General features: G+C 35.7%; 1 pseudogene; it reads right to left on the bottom strand.

Moving 5' to 3' along the window:
• Window positions 1-14,911: 14,911 nt before the first annotated feature.
• LOC148878179 (protein FAR1-RELATED SEQUENCE 5-like) lies at window positions 14,912-16,696 on the bottom strand (annotated as a pseudogene).
• Window positions 16,697-20,165: the final 3,469 nt, after the last annotated feature.

Genomic DNA, 20,165 nt, shown 5'->3' with positions numbered 1-20,165 from the left:
CTTTCTTGGAGTTCTCCATGCTGTATCTTTTGACAAATTTGTCAATGTAAGCAGCCTAGGATAATCCAATTATCCGCTTCAATCTATCTCTATAGAGTCGAAGACCCAATATATATCAAGCTTCTCCAAGATCTTTCATGGAGAACTGTTGTGATAGCCATACCTTGACTGAAGTCAACATTCTTACATCATTCCCCATGAGTAGGATATTGTCCACGTACAACACCAAAAAGGTGATCTTATCCCCACTGGACTTCCTGTAAACGCAGGGTTCATTCGGATTCTGCTTAAAGTCAAATGTTTTAACGGCAAAATCAAAATGGATGTTCCAACTCCTAGAAGCCTACTTAAATCCATATATGGATCTATTGAGTTTACATACCATGTGTTCCTGACCAACAGCAATGAAGCCTTGCGGCTGCTGCATGTAGATATCTTCACTAAGACCTCCATTCAGGAACGCAGTTTTGACATCCATCTGCCAAATCTCGTAGTCATGGTACGCTGCTACAGCTAGCAGGATCCTAATGGATTTAAGCATGGCCACGGGCGAAAAGGTTTCCTCATAATCAATGCCTTCTTTCTGAGTATACCCTTTCGCCACCAAACGAGCTTTGTAGGTCTCAATCCTGCCATCGGGGCCCTTCTTCCTCTTGTAGATTCATTTGCAACCAATTGCTTTTACCCCGGAAGGCAGATCTACTAGAGTCCAGACTCCATTGGTCTCCATCGAGTCCATCTCAGCTCTCATGGCCTCCACCCACTTCTTGGAATCTATGTCTAACATAGCCTCCGCGTAAGTTACGAGATCCTCCTCACTAGTCAAGGCTTCCACCAGGTAACTATCCAGGTCATAACCATATCAGACTGGTGGCCTGGATACCCGAGTGGATCTTCTAGGTTGGTCACTACCTGGAACCTGTGGGACATCTCCCACTGTCCTGAGCTTTCCTCATCAAGAACTATTTCCTGACGATGGGTGTCCATGATGTATTCGGTTTCTAAGAATTGGGCGTTTCGACTGCAGAACACTTTCTTCTCACTTGGGTCATAGAATAGATAACCCACCGAATCTTTTAGGTAGCCTATAAATAGGCAACGACAAGTTTTGGATTCCAACTTGTTCGCACTTATCCTTTTAACGTGTGCAGGACAATCCCAAATCTTCAAGTGTCTTACACTTGGCTTCCTTCCGGTCCATAGTTCATATGGAGTCGTCAGAACCGATTTGATTGAAACTTGATTCAGTACGTAGATAGTAGTCTCTAATGGATATCCTCAAAAGGATGTGGGTAATTCTGAGTGTACGAGAAGTGACCGGACCATGTCCAACAAGGTCCTATTCCTCCTCTCTGAAACACCGTTGAGTTGAGGTGTGGCAGGAGGAGCTAATTGTGACACTATCCCGTTGACCTTTAAGTAGTCCCTAAATTCGTCAGAGAGATACTCACCACCTCGATCTGATCAAAAGGCCTTAATTTCTCTCCCTAACTGTTTCTTGACCTCTTGTCCAAACTCTTTGAACTTTTCAAAGGATTCAGACTTGTGTCTCATTAGGTACACGTAACCGTATCGTGAAAAATCATCTGTGAAGGTGATGAAATACACGTGTTGATTTCGTGTCCTAACACTCAGGGGACCACATACATCAGTATGTATTAGGTCAAGTGTGCCTGTACATCTTTCAGGCTTACAATTAAATGGCCGTTTCGACATCTTGCCTTGTAGGCAAGGCTCACAAGTGGGAAGATCTTCTACGGTTAGAAAATCCAAAGGACCATCCTTTACCAGCCTTGTGATTCGGTCAACACTGATATGGCCAAGTCGGTAATGCCAGAGGCACATGGGATTTATTGTATCACGATTCCTTTTCTTGGGATTTTCGACCGACGTAGTTTCCAAAGAAGGATGTAGAACATAGAGACCGTTCTCCAGTTCCCCGCATGCAATGAATTTGTTATTCCGTTTAACAGTAATCATATTACTAAAATAAATTTCTTCTCAAGTTCTGTACATAAAGACAATCTTTAAGTACAAGCACTCATTCTCTAAATACTAACTCTACGGTTCCTATTGCCGCAGCTGTAACACTTGCAGTCATTCCCAAGAATAGTGTCACTTCACCTTCACTCAATCTTCTGCTAACTTTGAACCCCTGCAAGAAGTTAGGACTAGCGTTAGTCCACAACCTTAGCTTGATTCATGTTACCAACATAGATATGGATTTTAATCTATGTTCCATTCCCATTTGTTCATCTGAGATTTCCCTCCTTTCTCAGTGACGGAGACGACGAAGATGTCTCTAGAAATGTGGGAAATCACATGGGTTGCGTGAAGCCAATTGTTTCAGTTGCATAACCCCACCACCTTTCTGTGATGGATCATATCCACTCATCAAATGAGTTTCCCTTTGGCCTCTATTAGACAAGGTTCAGAGCCATTTTCAAGTAAACATTTCTGTCAAATGAGTGCACACCCATCATATTCAAGTTACGCCAAGGTACCGTGAGAGAGTTCCCATTTTCTGGTGAAGCCCCTCCCACTTCGGTCTATGACGCCCCTATCATCTTATGAAACACTCTAACAGATCCAACAGCAAATGGATAGCCCAATTTTATGGTGCGTTTCCTCATTACTGAAGGACCCATCATTGTGTTAATGACAGAAGACCTTTAGAGAGTCCATCATATGGATCTCCCTATCACATGCATTCATATTTGCTGGAGGGAACAAAATTACGCCCTAGTTCTAATTTTAGGTCAAACCAAAGTGGCTCCCACTGACTTTCATAAAGTTAGATTTCTGGTGGGCCTTAATCGGCTAGGGGTTCCGTACGCATCCCTTTTCAGGATTGTGGGGCCCACCAAGAAAGGAAGGGTCATCCAATGACCTTAAGGGACACCATGGCAATGATGTGCATTCAGCCATGGTGTGTGCAAGAACCACTAACGAGTCATCATGGGCCAAGTGCTTATGGCCCATGGTCGCAGCACATCAAACATCCAATCATCACATGTAAAGGAGGAATTGATCCAATCAATTAACTACTGTAAAGCCCATTTGAAATTCATAACATTAACAATTAATGTCTACTAGGTGTATGGGTTGAATCGCAGTTAGCAGTTCGGCCCATACAGCTTTTCTCACAAGAGTGGGCTTTTGTAGTTTTAACCTTTTAAAACTGGGCTTTACAGGTGGGCCGAATTAGTCCCTGTAATTGAACATCAGATTTGGAACAAAAAGTGTGAGAAAAATGGACTGAAAAACAGTCCCCTTCAAACCCCAGATTCGGTCCAAACAGTTTTGGTCCAATCTAGTCCGAAGGTCCGAAACTTATTTTCAATTCAAGAATTAATTCATGAAAGATCTGAAATTAATAATTTTGATTTTAAGCAATCACAAAACAACTATGGACTATTCGCACCACCTGCAAAACAGATGTTAATCACTAGGGTTGTTGTTTCACAAACTGCAAATCGCAAATAGCGATTTCTCCACCTGCAAATCTCCAGCGCCGCCTTCTTCTTCCTTCTTCTTCAATCAAGAAAAAATAAAAAACAAAAATCCTATTTCTATTAATTTATTACATTCTTGATCAAATCCTATACATTCAGTCTAGAAAAAAAAATATTTACAGACCGAATTGAATAAAATAAATGAATAAAAAGGAAAAATGATGCACAGACCATCTGCGCCCAATCTGCACTACGATCTCCAAGTTCAAACAATCCATTAAATCAAAATAAATAAAGAACAATTCTAAATAAATTTTGGATTTAATAAATTAATTTCAGATCAATCACCCTTAACAAGAAACAGTTTCTTGAAATAAAGAAAACAATATGCGCAAATCTTGGCAGAACATCTTTTGTCCATCTACGCAAGTTCAGATATGATTTTCTTTTGGTTCAAGATTTGAACCAGTGGCTCTGATACCACTGAAAGAATGGTAGGATCCATCTAATGGATGCCAAAAAGGTTGCGGAATGGGTGGGCGAATTTCCAAAATTTCCTACCTTCTTCCAACTAGGAATCATATTCCCTAAATTTAGAATACAATATTCAATGATCCTACTTGAACCATAATCGAACCAGATCTGAACCAAAAAGAAAAAGGGAGGATTATACCTGATCTAGAGAAACAGTATCTCCCAAATTTGGTGTTTACGCCCAAAGAAGACACCATGATCCGCTCCTGCTGAAGATGACACAGCTGTGGGTGGAACGGAACCAGCAGGGTGCGTCCTACACACTGGATCCTTTGCAAGAACCCTCTAGAAACTCTGAACACTGAATCTTTTTCAGTCTTTTCGCAAGACTGATGTCAAGAACTGATTTCTTGACTTCCTATTGCTGCAAAGGTCAAATCTTGCTAGAGGGAATGGCGGCAGCTGGAGGAGAACTCCTGGGACGAAGATGGCTGAACTGCTTCTCTTCTCTCTAGAGTTTTGTATGAGATCTAATCCCTGTTCGCAGGATAATTTCTTGTACACAAAAAACCCTTGGTTTGAAATCTGATATGTTTCTCTTAGGGTTTCTCCTCTTTTCTTCTTGATTAAGAAACCTCCTAATTAGGAGTTATCCCAATCCAAATCAGTATTTGGATAGGGGATTATCTTAATCCTATCTGCAGATTAAGTTAGCTTACTCCTGATCTTATCAGGAGGTTACCAGATTCAAATATGATTTCAATTTGGTATCCTAGAGTGGATAAGGTTAAAGGCCCAATCTTTTTACTAACATTAATTTTAGATTCGCCCCATAGATGGGTGATCATATCAGCTCAGCTCGAAATGGGCTTTTGGCCCATTAAGTGTGCAGTGTTTAACTAGATTCCAATCTGCTGCCCAGTTGGGCTTCTTTGTATGGCGTGGGACCCAAGCATTGATCTACACACCAGCCACATGGGTTCAGCCCAGCCTTTATTATAAGGCCCAGCTGAATTCATTGAAAAGCTCAGTGAACCCCTGAGCCCATCACATGGACCCTATGGGCCCAACACTTACATTAAGTGGTCCCTGGGCCAAGCCATCTTATAAAAACATAGGGACTGTGGGCAGGTACAAGATTAGCCCATCAGGTATTATCCTAAATGGTCTTACACTCAACCTCTTAGCCCTTAATGATCAAGCACTGCCTAACAAGAGAGGACCTCTCCCTCGGCTGCAAGGAACAGTGCCGCACTCTCTACTCACATGGATCCCGGGAATTAAAACCATTTGCAAACTTTTTGAAATCGTACATATATATATATATATATATATATATATATATATATATATATATATTGCAAAACAAAATTCCAACGATTGAAATCAACTGCCGGCAGTTTGGTTTCCATCAGAGAGAGTGAATTCTCGATCATTACCATTGTCCGACGAAGGGGCTGATCCTATCACTATGATCACTCACTTAGATGAATTCTCAGACTGCCTCAACATGCCCAAGTTTTGACCCCCGCTAAGGATCTCATTGATTGACATATCAAAGATAGCCCGATCCGACACCTAGTGAAATGTCATAATCGAGACTAGGGATCAGGTGTAACTTTCCAATTTTTCCCATCTGTCTCCAAGGTCCAGGGCAATATTGGAAATCTGGTCCGGTTCAGGGATTCAAGTAATCCCATACTACATGTGCCTTGGGTTTTACCCTGGTGGCCGAGACAAGCCATCCCAACACTTGGTGGCACACCAGTATCCGCCTTGGCAGGATAAATCTCCCCAGACTCATCCAATGGCTGTGAACATTTAAAACTAACACGAGTCTCTATAAGTGTCCAGTTTTAGGGTCTTACATAGAATTATACCAAACAATATGAATCAAACATACACTTTATTTATTTACGTAAATGTCAAAAGTACATCAAATTGGATTGAAGTTAAGGGCATACAAAACTATCTAACAATTTTCATTCTAAAACTGTTTTCACATTAAATAAAAAATCCAAAACCATAGGTATATAGATCCCAAAATTCCAAATCCAACGACACCAATATCACCCAAATTCGACACTGTTCACCCCTTCATCCTAAGACTCGAAGCAAAATTGATTCCAATCGTCCGATCGAAGTCATTTTGATCTTGAACCTCATTTCACATCAAATCATAAATCTAAGACCATAGGCACATGGAGCCAAAAAATCCAAATCCAGTGACACCAAGATCATCTGAATCCAACATCGATTACTCCTTCATCTTAAGACCCGAAGCTGGAACTGATTTCAATCATTTGATCGGAGTTATTTTGATATTGAACATCATTTCACATCAAATCATAAATCTAAAACTATAGGTAGGGAGAGCCCAAAAATTCAAATCCAACACTAATTACCCCTTCATCTTAAAACGTGGTCCGGTCGTCCGATCAGGATCATTTTGATCATGAACCTCACTTTATGTCAAATTAAAAATCTGACACCATAGTTACATAGAGCCCAAAATCTTAATATATATATATATAGTTAAAAATGCTATTTTACATCTTTATGTAATGCTTTTATACTATTATTAAATGTGTGAATAATGGTGGGGAGCTTTTATATTATAATATCCTTATTTTTTAATTTAATTCCTCTCTAATTGTGAGGACACAAATTGTAATTTGAACTAAATTTCTTCTCATTAAATTTCCTCTCATTAAGTTGTATTATTAACTCCCGTTCCTTTATTGAATCCTATATTTAAGATATTATTTTCACAAAATAAAAAATATAAATTTTGTCAATTAGATCTACATGCAATGCTTTTAACGATATAAATACATGTTTTTTAAATTTATCCAAAAGTGGAACTATTTTTCCATCATGGTTGGTGAGTAAGTAATTCCGTCATCTAAGTCAAGTGGTCAAATCCATGATGTCATAATTAAATAAAAACTTTTAAAATATAAACAAAGAACAAATGTAGAAAAATTGGGTACACACACTCATTAAAGCAAAAATAAGTATGATAAATAATAATTATTCTTATTCATGGAAAGCAATCCAAAAGTAAAAATTATTTCTGTGGTGGCAAGTCAACAATTCAATTCAACCTTTTGAATTAAATGTGCCAATCTTTAATATCATAATTAAATAAAAATGGAAAAATATAAAAAAAACACAAAAACATTATGTAATGATACAAAAATTTGTAAATAACATTTAGGCACCTATCTAATATTTGTATATTAATCATATTAAAAAATAAGTGTGATAAATAATAATTACTTTATTGATGTTGGAAATAAAATATAAAATTTAAAACCAAACTAAAAATGAAATTGTTTTGTTGGTGGTAGGTTAACAATTCAACCTTTTGGATGATATGTGTCAATCATTGATTTCATGATTAAACAATAAAAATTAAAATAAAAAAGATAAAAATAAAAAAAATATGAAAAAATAGAAACTCAATAGAAAACATTTGGACACATATCTAATATTTTATATTAATATTATTAAAAGTTAGACACGATAAAAAATAATTTGTTTAACTTTTTATTGATGATATAAATAAAATACATAATTCAAAATTAACTAAAAAGTGAAATTGTTTTCTTATTTGATGGTAGATCAATTCAACATTTCAGGTCAAATGTATTAACTTGTGAAGTTATAATTAAATAATAAAATTTTATTTTAAAAAGATAAAATCACAAAAGTATACAAAAAATATATACATTATATAGAAAACGTCTAGGTATATCTCTATATTAATAAACCATAACAAGTGTGCCAAATAAGAATAATTTTATAGGCATAAAAATATAAAAGAATTGTAAAAATTTTATAAACATATTATATACTATCATCATTATAAAATTTGTCACGTTCAAAGCACGTACACAAATACTAGTATGATAAACATACAATATTACAGATGTGTTCAAATGTTTTCTACAATTTATTTTGTATTTTTATACTTTTTGTGTGTTTTTATCTTTTTAATTTTTTTTGTTTAATAAAAAGGTTGGACTACTTGCCAACAAAGAGGAGAACATCTCCATTTTGGATTGGTTTTATATTTGTATGCTTTGTCGTACTTATTTTTTTAATATGGTTAATTAATATAGGATCCAATGAAATAATGGGAGTTAATACCATAAATATAGGACTTAATAAGCGGAATTGAATGAGGAGAAATGTAATAGTTTAAATTACATTTTATGCCCTCATAATTTGAAAGGGGCGAAATTCATAAATAGGGGTATTTTAGTCAAGAATTATATTCAATGAATATTAATGGGAATTAATACCTTAAATATAAGATTAATGAGAGAGATTTCAGTGAGTAGAAAGTGGTTGTTCAAAGTACATTTCTAACCTTACAATTAGAGAGACCAAATTCAAAAATTTGAGTATTTTAGTCAAACAAAACTTATATAGTGTCATTCACTTTTTTTGATATTAGTATACATTTTATTTTATTTTGTTTTATCTCTTTTTTTGCTCCATGGGGTAATTCATTCCCCAAACTCATGAACCCCCCCCCCCCCCCAATGGGTACTGGCGGGATTTAATCCTAATGGCATGTTTCTTTACTCTTAATGCCTCTTATCTTTATCTCTCAATACGTTTAATGCCTCTTACAAAGCGTTTGTTTTGGTTTGTTTATACTTTTCCTTGTCTTGGATTATGTGAAACTCACTTTTAGAAGAAACACAACCATTATTGTAATGTTGTTTCATCTAGGTGGCATTTAATGATGCCTAATGGCACTGATGTGTGATAAAATAAAATAAACAATATTGCATTGCACTGCATATCTGTAATGTTTTTTTTTTTTTGTCAATTTCCAAAACACAAATGGAACGATGCGCAACACATCCATACCAAACATGCCCTAAAAAGGGACTTCGTGAAATTTGAGTTTGAGGATAAAAGATGTATAAAGAATGACTGTTATTTCTATCAAGGTGGATATTTCTTATTTTGGGGAGGAACCCTCTAGGATTTTTTTTGGTAGAAATAGGAAGAGCTACACACAATGGATTTAGCTCAGCCTCTAGCATTTTCTCTACAAATGGAAACCAACTCAACAGGCATGTCAAAGGAGAAATGGGTGGGAGCGTCGCGAGAATAAAGAGTAGAGTTTGGATCGTCTATCCCCAGGGACAGAAATGGATGCTAACGGGTAGTGTGGACTTCATTCTTTATCAAATTTGTTTAACCCTTCGGACCTCCTCTCTTTTCATTCCATTGTTCCCAAATCCCACATCGAGAGTTCTCTTCTTCTCCCTCCCCTCTCCACCCACCGCCCCTTCACCGCCACTGAGAGTTCTTTTCATTTCATCTGAGTTGCTGCAAGTCTCTCTCTCTCTCTCTCCCTCCCTCCCTCCCACTGACACGCCGTGTCGCGACACAAATCGCAACCTTATCCCGCCCCTGCAACCCTCTCTAGTGCTATATCCACTTCAAGAACCCTCCTCACCATTGCAACCCTCTCTGGGGCTGTTTTTCAGCCAACTCCGTAACCCTGCCTCACCCCTGCAACTCTTGTGGTTCTTATTTGAGCCACTTTGGGTTTTTCTACTTTTGATTTAATATATTGTGTGTTGTAATTGTTCTAAACATGTAACCCACTTCAGGTTTATTTACAAGTTTATTTACGTGTTGTATTCTTCTAATTATTGTGATTTAATCTATGCCAGAAAGAAAAACCAATAAAAGGAAGAAAAATGATAGGGGTAGATGGATAAAAAAGGTTGACTTTCAACATGTTGAATTTTATGGGGAAAGATTCTTGGCAGGTGAAGGGGGAAGAAATGTTGGATAAAATAGTTTGGAGGCTAAGATGAGTTAGCCTGTAGCTTGCAGCTGAATTCTTGAGGGAGTAATCAAATCATTCTCAAATTGATGAAGGTTCGGCATAGGAATCCCAAGATGTTTGCAAAATTAGAGTCATTGAAAATGAAGGGGAGTTTACTATAATTGCAGGTGAGATGTAGAATGCAAAGGTGATGGTAGGTGGATTTGGTGAATCAGCTAGACTTCACCTAAACAAAATTGACCTTAAAGAGGGAGAAAAATATTGAGGGGAATAGTAGTGATTGTGTGTCTGATGTTTGGGGGGTTGATGTTTCCGAAGAAACTAAGAAGGTTTTGGTGTTAGATGCTTTTAGCTTTCCAGAGTTGGTATGCGTTTGTGATAATAAGAGTTGTGGAAGCAATGATAAGTTTGAAGGTCGTGAACCATCTTTGTCAAAATATGGATGTAGTGAGCTGATTGGGGGAAAATGAAGGTATTAAGAGCTCCAAGAAATTTAAAAGTTCTTGTGGTGATGCCATGCTGATGGATTCCATATTTATAACCCAAGTGTTTATTAGAAAATTGGGGGTGGATTTAGGAGGAAAAGGGATACAATAACTGAGGTGATATTACTTTGATAAACTTGAAAAAACCCAAAGTTTCAAACAATGACCATTTAGTCCATATTACCAAAGTATTCCATTGGTTAAAGGAAGGTCTTGTTGGAGTTGATCCTTGTAATAAGTTCAAGAGGGTATATAAGGGAAAGGAGGTGAAGGCCAAAATTAGAAATCAAATCTTTGCTAGAAGCAGTAGTATTTTGGGCTTGGTGAAGAAAGAAGTGGAGAATAAGAAGTTGGGACCATCCTTTAATGATAAAAAGAAAAAGATGTAACGTTAGATGGAATTTTCTTGTTTACTCTCGTTAAGCCATCCAACACATGAGTTTCCCATAGGGTATTTCAGAGTTGAGAGTTAATGCCATGCTTCAGATATTTTTGCTTCCATTTGTTATGCAAATTTCCACATCAATAAAAATTAAAACATGTTCTTGAACTATATTTTGTTTTGAAAGCAGACAAAAAATTTGATTTCTTCCAAAAGGAATCATCAAAATGGTGATTTTTAAAATAAAAAACAACAATAGATATGTTAGTTGGGAGTGTTGTAAATTAATTTATTTTTTGTTTATTTCAGTTAAGCTATATAAGAAGACCACAAGTCCATCCAGCACATGAGTCTCCCATATTAATCCAGCATAGTTGGGAGTGTTGGAAATTAAATGTAAGGTTGCTTGTATACATTGTACTGGATCGGGCCCTTTATGCACTTGGTGATTCATTTCCAATTGATGATTTCTAATTGTTCTGATGATATATAGGTTGCTAGATATAAGACGGTTTCTCATTCATTGACAAATAGATCTAATAGTATGGCACCATTGAAATGTAAAATACATCAGAGAAATTGTGTTATATTAATACACCAAGGAATCTAGGCAGGCTTTTCTATAGATGTGCAAGTCTCACCTTAATCTATAAAGATTCAAATTTATAGTTAGATCTCATTATACTTGTTTAACAACTATATTATCATTTTTATTTGTAGGAAGACCATGGTTGTTCCTTATTCAAATGGTGTCATCAACATCTTAAAAAATTACCAAATGATGAGAATTTACGGATAGTACAAGACGATGGTTCAACAGTAAATTTGTTTTGAAAAGATGTATTAAATGAGATAAGAATGGAGCGGGCATTTTTTAAAATACGAGATAAAATTGGAATTGGTCAAAATTAGAAACATGTTAACTATGCATTTAGTAACATTAGTTGTTTTATTAGTTTTAATTATTACGTTGCTCTTTCATTTGTAGAGTCTAGGATAGATCCTTGTATTAAGTTTTATATTGACTTAGACAGGGGGACATACTCTATCTAAACCAGTTTAATGTCTATTGGCCATTAAACTAAAGTATGTTCTTTCTTTGGGAAACAATTGCATAGGTGTTGATGTTATCATATTATATCAAGAATCTTGTCTTTCTCATGTTTTGTTATTCTGTTAACCTTTTTTTTTTTGTTTACAATTCCATTAAACTTGCAAATTCTTATTTGATGTCTTCCGTCAATTGCTTTTCGCCCATCACTCAATCACTACTCTGGAGGACGACCTCATTGGAAACAACTTAGCCCAAAATTACTACATTTATGGTTTATGGATATAATTTATGATTTGTATTGCCAGAGCCCCAGATCTGTTGAGATCACTTCGCTATAGCCACTATGGTACACTCAATAGAATTGAAACACGAATCCTTGAGTTCATTGTTCGAACTAGTTTAGAGATGTAGAGAATAATAGAATATATTGGTTTCAATTTGTCATGATCAATCCATTAAATCTGTTCTATGACTGAACAAGCTTGACCAAACAACTCTCAAAGTTTGCTTAGTTTTAACTTTCTGGAATCTTAATAGAAACTTTGTTCTCGACCAAAAAAAGTTGTTGCAACAAACAACTTTGGAAATATAAATACCAAATTGATACATACCCTAGTGGATATGTCTCTAGAAACCAACATATTTTATTTAAAAAAATGACAACAATAAAAAGGGATTCCTCTGAGAAATTGATTGTAGCAATTCAAGTTAAAAGTGCACAAGACTCCTTTAAGCCTTTTGCAGAAAAATTATTAAACCATCAAACAAGCTCATGATGTCTGTAAAAAATCCACTTGTATGCAACAAAAAAAAAAATTGTTTGAGAACATTGATACACCAAGAGTATAAGAACATTGATACACCAATATCTAGGAATTCTCCCTAGGTTTTTCACTTTCTTCCCCCGCCCCCTTTTATCAGCAAAATATGATTAACTTATTAATGGGAGTTAAAAGTTACAACAACTTGGGGGATCCATCCACATGGAAATACAAATGTCCAAAAACTAATTTGCAATAGAGCCCAAAATAACTGTTGCCTCAAGAAATGAAACTTTAAAATGTTAAATTTGAAAATGAAAACACTATGCCCAATTTCTCCCTAGGTTGCTCACTCACTTCCCTTCTCCATTTGCTAATGATTTTGAAACTAAAGTAGTTATTGCTTGCTGATTTCTGTTGTTATTTGAAGACAACTTTGACATTTTAAACTGGTAACATAAAACATGCAACTACATTGTTTCTCCATGTAGAAAGCTATAAATAAATACCTTTAAACAAATCAAAATATTCCCAGACACATATATTGATAAAGTGTTTCCCATGTCCCACCTTAGCTCATTGATAAAGTGTTTCCCCATGCAGAAAGCTATAAATACCTCTAACCCTCATTTTCCCAAATTCTTCCCACAAAACAAGAAATGGGCTTTGAACATGGGAATCTATAACACCCATAATACAAGAGATGGACAAAGGAATTGGTTCAATTACAGCGGGGATTAAAGATTTACCTAATCTTTGTGATGCAGAGAGATCTGCAGTGGGAATTATTGGATTATTTACGTTTGTGGTTTCAAATCTAGGGACTTCATAAGAGACTAGTGGACCCTCATATAGAGAAGTTAAAAAGAAAAGCTAATATCCAAATCTCCAATAGGATTTAATCTGGAGCTCCTTCAAAAGTTTAGCTCCTTATTGGGATAGTAGCTTAAGAAAAATGGTTTGACTTGTGGCAAAATTCAGAGCAGGAGCCTAAATTTGAATTGTATGGAGTGTGTTTTTAGTTCTATTGAGGTGGAAATAGCAAACCATTTGTTTTTGCATTGCCTCTTAGGTAAAAATCAAGTTTTTAGCTTAGTAAAAAAGAAGAAGATGGGTGAAGCCCCTGTATTCACTATAGAGAAAAAGAGAAACATACATATTAAGCAAGTTAACTACAGGTTCTTTCAACTTCTGGGATGAAACAAGCCCCTACATTCAGTCCAACATTCTTTCAACTTCTGAGATGAAATCCTATATATGTTTCGTTGATAGGTTCCAAATTCTAACAAAAAAAAGAATATAAAGAGCTAGAAACATACATGTACAATGATCAAGAATAGCCATAGCTTAGTAGATCATAACTAAATCAAGTCAGCTTGGTAATTCAATCAAATAAAGATTTACTAATAAAACAAAATCTTAATGTAAAACGTCTTTTAGAGAAATGTTGTCTTGTGGAAGAGCTCCTGCACTTTACCACACCACACTAATGATTCATATTAAATGAAACTTTGTGCTGTCTTGTCGAAGAACTCTTACAATAATGGAATCTTTCAGAATATGTGAACGCTACACTAACTAATAATTCAAACAAATAATATATGTCAAAATATAAACACCAGACATTGGAGAGCAAGTTGGGTTGTGATTTGTACCAAAAATCCATTATAATGAATTCGTAATAGATCCCTAAAAGAAAGGGGCAAACAACAAACTGTTTTAGTGGGGTAGTCGAGGCTATTCATAACCTATAATTTATAATTTCTGATTTAATGAAATTATCTTTTACTAATAAAAGAATGATTAATAGTTATTTTGATGTTCAATTCCACACTTGGCTCTTCTGGCTATTATCATTAACTGTACTTGGCGCCATTAAAGCCTATAAAGAAATACAACACCCATTAAGCATCATTCAAATGCCATTTTAAGATATGAAAAGAATATAATTTATTAGAGCTTACTTGTAACAAGCTTATCATATATGGAATTCTCCATTGAGCATGATTGGTATTCATTACACGTGGTTGATATATACCAGCAAATTGATTAAGATCAATAACATGTGTCATGCTCCCACCATGTGATACCTATTAAACAAGCGAGAAAAAAAAGAATAAATGAGTATAAAGCATCTTATAAAAAATAACTAATAAGACAAACATAATTTGATATAATATCAAAACAGTTTGAGATGAGGGATGAGCTTCTATGGCTGTTGTAGACAAGATTTTTTGGCGGAGTGATGTTTTTCATACATTTCTTTTTCTTCTCAAAAGGTTGTTTTATTCTACCACTCTCACCCGCTTTTCCACTCTTAATTTTCTTTGCAAGTCCTTTTATATTGCTTGTAACATCATTAGATGCTATTGCATTCCTCATTGTCTTCTAGTCCTTGTTGAATTTCACCCACATGAGAAAAGATTCTAATTGGTTGGATTGTTGTAGACATGCATGTGAATCATTTTCAAGATTATTAAAAAAAACAGTTTGATAAATCTTCAGAAATTCTAACCAATTCATTGGCCCTCCTAATTAACCAACAATTTGGATCAAGATTGATTACATAACCATGATAATCTATTGCACTTCCATCCTTTGCATCTCTTGACCATCTTTTCAAAATATATTGTGTTGGAATTTTAGTTATCCTTTTATCAAACAACACTCTCAATCCATGAGCACAATGTATTCGAACAAACTCAAAATTTTTGCAACTACATGAAATTGACAAATTTGATGGTGCAAATGTCACATGATATTCATGATTAGTATCATATAGGCTCAACTTGTATTCAACCTCTTCTCCAATTTGAACCTTGCTATCAACGAAACACTGTATAGATTTGCAATACTCCTTAAACTCTCTAAAAATGGTAGGGGTATAAATCTATGCAACATGTTGCAGAGTTGCAATACTTAACCTCAAGTGAGGCCTACATTGAATCATCTTAAAATCCATCTCTAGTTCTTTTTAATGTCTATCTTTTACAGCTCTTTCAAAATGGTCGAAAAAATGAGATAGATTTAATGATGGTTTCAAATAACCTCTTAACATTCTATTAATGCTCTTGCTCTGTTGCATGCTTTTCATATTGACAAAAAAATGGTCATTCCATAGACCAATGCCCACTTCTCTTTCACCTCAAACAACCCTTTCAACCATGAATTTTCCTTTAAATCATATTTACAAAGCATCTCTTCCCATGCTACAAGAAAGTCATCCTCCTCTTCATAATCATAAATTAGCTTACTAAATTCCCTTTCAAAGTACTTAAAACAACAAAATACATGAGACAAACTTTTCACCGCATTCTAGTAGTGTGCCAAATACAAAGTCGATAATTAACCTCTAGAAATACGTTTTATATTGCTTTGGCCATTGCAACACATTGATCTGCCAAAATTGTTTTTGGCATCTTTCCACCCATTGCATTCAAAAATGATTCAAACACCCACTTAAAAGAATCACCAGTCTCATCATAATGTAAAGCAACCCCAAAAATCATAGTCTGCCTATGGTAATTAACACCAACAAATGGGGCGAATCGATGTTGATCTCTATTAGTTCTGAAGGTGGTGTCAAAACAAATAACATCCCCTAGTCAAATACCATTCTTGCATCTACCCAAAAGATATTCGTTATTTGATCTGTAGCATCAAGTTATATGGATTGAAAATATGTGGAGTTTTCCATTTGTAACTTCTCAAAAAATTTGAAAATATCTCCAACACCTCCTATTTCCATACTTTTTTGCCTCTTTGTGTGCAAATAATTACAATAATCAACACTAGTAAACCCCAAATTCTCAGCCCCTGCAACCTAATTAGCCATGTATTCTATTGTTACTTTTTGGTGTTATCGCTGACTTATTTGCAAGATCGACTTAAGTAGTTTGGGCTACTATAATTTTTCTCTGTGACCTTAACATGAATGTCTTACTTGGGGCCATGACCACATGATTGTGTTCCTTCTCAAAATGAGTTATGCAATGTTGTCCATTTTCTTGTAATACAACAAATATGTGCGCCTTACAACCAGTTCTTGTATTATCACGATGCTTTGCATTAGCTGATTGCTTATCTTCCTCATGGAATCCTTGTGAAGAACAACAAAAAATCCTATCTCTTTTAGCCCCACGTTTTGTGTTATGTGCTTTTCTCTTTCTAATACTAAATCCAACCCTTCTGTCATATTCATTGTACAAAAATACTCTTCATCCAATGTTTTAAAAACCATTTATACTTTTGATTCTTCTAATTTTTTTTGTCACAACATTAACCCCATTATCAAATACCAATTTGCGAGCAACTTGGCATTCAACATTTGTATGATCATTATCAAGAACAGTACATAGTTGAATACAATCTTTTTCTTGCATAATCATTTCAAAATTCTGCAAATTTTGGAAACAAAATACCAATATATGGAAAATCCTCTTATAAGCACAAAAATTGACAATTCAATAAGCATAAAATCTAATTACAAAATTGATCAAACAAATATGCATGAAAACTCACATTGCATCTAAAGGGGACATTGAATTCATTGAAGCATTATACTTTTAGGGCTACAAACCGTATAATGTTATTGTGAAAACTAGAAACATTAGGGCTACAACCCATATCAGTTTTGGTGAAATCAGATCAGAATCCTCTAAGCATTACTTACATATTACTCAGAGGTTCAAGTCTCAAAAAAATTATTTTCAAGTCTTTTTATTTATAATATCAGTTTTAATAGTAGCAAACTTGATGTATTGTTACTTATATTCAGCAGTTTCCAACACTCCCAAATTTGTTGGATTAATATGGAAAACTCATGTGTTGGATGGTCTTCTTAAAGCTTAACGAGAGTAAACAAGAAAATACTGTCTACTCCTATAATTTTATTGGTTTTTCTTTTTGGCATTGATTAAATCACATTAATTAGGTTCTAAACATACAAAAAAATAAGCACGTAAATAAACCTAAGTGGCCAAAACGAGAGTTGTAGGGGCGAGGCAGGGTTACAGAGCTGGCCAAAATACAGCACTGGCAAGGGTTGCAGTGGCGAGGAGGGTTCCTGAAGTGGCCGAAGTACAACATCGGAGAGGGTTGCGATTCGCGTCGCGATGTAGCGTGTCGGTAGAGAGAGAGAGAGAGAGAGAGACTTGCAACGACTCAGATGGAATGAAAAGAACTCTTAGCGACGGTGAAGAGGCGGTGGGTGCAGAGGGGAGGGAGAAGAAGAGAACTTTTGCAGCGGGATTTGGGAACGATAAAAAGAGAGGAGGTCCGAAGGGTTAAATAAATTTGATAAAGAATGAAGTCCACACCGCTCATTAGCATCGATTTTCCGTTAGTTTCAAAGTGAGTGGGCAAAGATGACGTGATCAAAATGTATTGGACGGGACAGAAAATTCGCTATCCCTAGGGGACAGATGATCCGAACTCTTGCAAGCAGCCTAATACTCTAATTCTTAGCTTTCTTGGCTTCATAAAACATGTGGCAATAAGAGATTTCGACCTCCAGCAACACGGGACTTTACGCTTTTAGCATCTGTTTGGCATCGATGTCATTGCTCTAGTAAATAGTGACACATCAACATCACGTCAGAAAAAATGGTGCTCCAAGAAACATCTATTTGTTTGGAACCATTTTTCCATAAAAAACGGTACTCCAAGCCATGCCAAATTTAGCATTTCCTGGAGCTGCAGCTCATTGTGCCAATAGGGACATGAGGTGGTAGTGATAGGGACATGACGTGGCACTAGATAATGGATACCAGTGCTGAAAACGTTTTTTGAAGCATTGGTACCAAACAGAAAACGTTGTTATTGCTCCAGGAAACGCCCTACCTAGCACAATGTTTCCAAACAAAAAAAAGACACCGTTTTCTCAGAAAACTGTGCTTCCAACCCACACATTAGCAACACCATTTTCTTATATTTGCAGCATCGATGCCAAACATATATTTAGAGAATTAGTTGAGTCTCCTTTGGAAAAGTTGGTGTCTTTTTCATTACTTTGAATATTTTGTCCTCACTAGTTATGCATTTATTTTTCTATTGGAATTTTGCTAGAGTTTATGGTTGTAAATATCAGGAACTTGAAAACTTGTTTTCCAATACTTTTAATAAGATTAATAATAATGAGGATAGGTTTTCAGAGATGTAAAAGAAAGTACTAGTTGCAGAATTTGATTCCACGTCAACGCTGGAACAAACCAGCTACCACATCAACGAGCCAACCCTCGGGTTGGTTGTAATATTTTAAAAGTTAGGGCCCTAGTATCTTCCCCTCTATTAGTCGGAGTGTGGATTTCTCTATAGATAATAAGGTTTTTATAACTGAACCAGACAATGAACCGATCAGGGGTCCAGTTCTTGGGTCGAATGGTCCAACCATTTGAATATAAAGGACAACCTGTTCTAACAAAAAAAAGAAAATGGCCAAAACCATTAGACGCTTTGAATGGATCGACCCCTCAGGTCAGCATTTTGTTGACCAAATCAACAGTTTTTGGCGAAATAACAATTATGGGGTAAAACGGTTCCCAGTTTTTTCGGTTTGACTGTCCAGTTCGATATGGTTTTGAAAACCATGAATTGGTCTGTGCCACCCGCAGCTCGGCACAATTGAGCCAGAATGGCCCGCACTGTCGTGCCATGCCACCCGTGGCCCATGGTCTGGCACGGCCCATATATATTATTTTTATATATGAAATATAAAATATTATATATTGTATAAATTATAATTATATAATAATATATAGTATATAATGTATTAATAAAATAAACAATTGTTTTCAATTTTATTATACTATTTTATTTAATTATTGTATATATATAAGCAATTATATAGATCAAAATTCATATAAGATTAAAATTTTAAGTTTTTTTTTTCAATTTTTTTAAATAAATAGCTTTGGGCCAATCCACGGTTTGGCCTGACCCAAAGCTTGGCCTACCGACCAGCCTGGCCTATGGCCAGGCATGGGCCCCCGCCCGTGCCGGGCCGACCCCACAAAATATCCAAGGGGAGAGAGGCACATGCATCATGCAGGCTGTGCCGTTTTAGACTTTGCATCGGCCCAACCCGGCCCCTTTTTTTTTTTTTTTTTTTTGTGATGATAGGCTGAGTGACAGCTCTGAAGGCTCTTATGCTTTTGTTTGTCTTTCTAATGTTGGTTCTTTTGTGACTAGCTAATGCAGGAGGAAGATGCTAGGTGATAGCTTTGGTGCTGGAGATGGAGTTAAAAGGCTATCGTCGATGAGTGGATTCTTCAACTAGGAGTTTCACAAAATTGTCATATTCTCATACTCTTTGTTAGCTACGAACTTTTTAAATTCTGGCTTAGAGGGTGTTCTTTAAGTTGGTGGACCATATTTTATTTTTGGCTGTAAAACTGTCTGTTTCTTTAAATATGTACCTACTAGATCGAAGAATCTGTTGGAGCTACTTGTCGGGCTAAGTGTTTTGTGGAGTAGGAACGTTGGATGGTTAGTCGTTTTTTGAGAAATTTGTTATCCTCTTTATTTTTTGGGATTCTTGAACGGTAATTATCAGTTATATATATATATATATATATATAAAAGAGTGAAACTAAGAAGATAATAAAAGCCAGATATATAATTAGAGGATAGAAGAATTTATTAAAGGGCGCGAGACTTGGTGAGATTGGGAAGATATATATAACCGGAAGCTCCTAGACAAGCAAATTAAAAGGTGGGGTTACTGTCAAACA

This window comes from Nelumbo lutea, chromosome 1 (assembly GCF_056320005.1).
Source record: "Nelumbo lutea isolate HS-2025 chromosome 1, American lotus-T2T, whole genome shotgun sequence".
NCBI classification, from domain to species: Eukaryota; Viridiplantae; Streptophyta; class Magnoliopsida; order Proteales; family Nelumbonaceae; genus Nelumbo; species Nelumbo lutea.
This window is presented reverse-complemented; position numbering and strand designations above follow the sequence as displayed.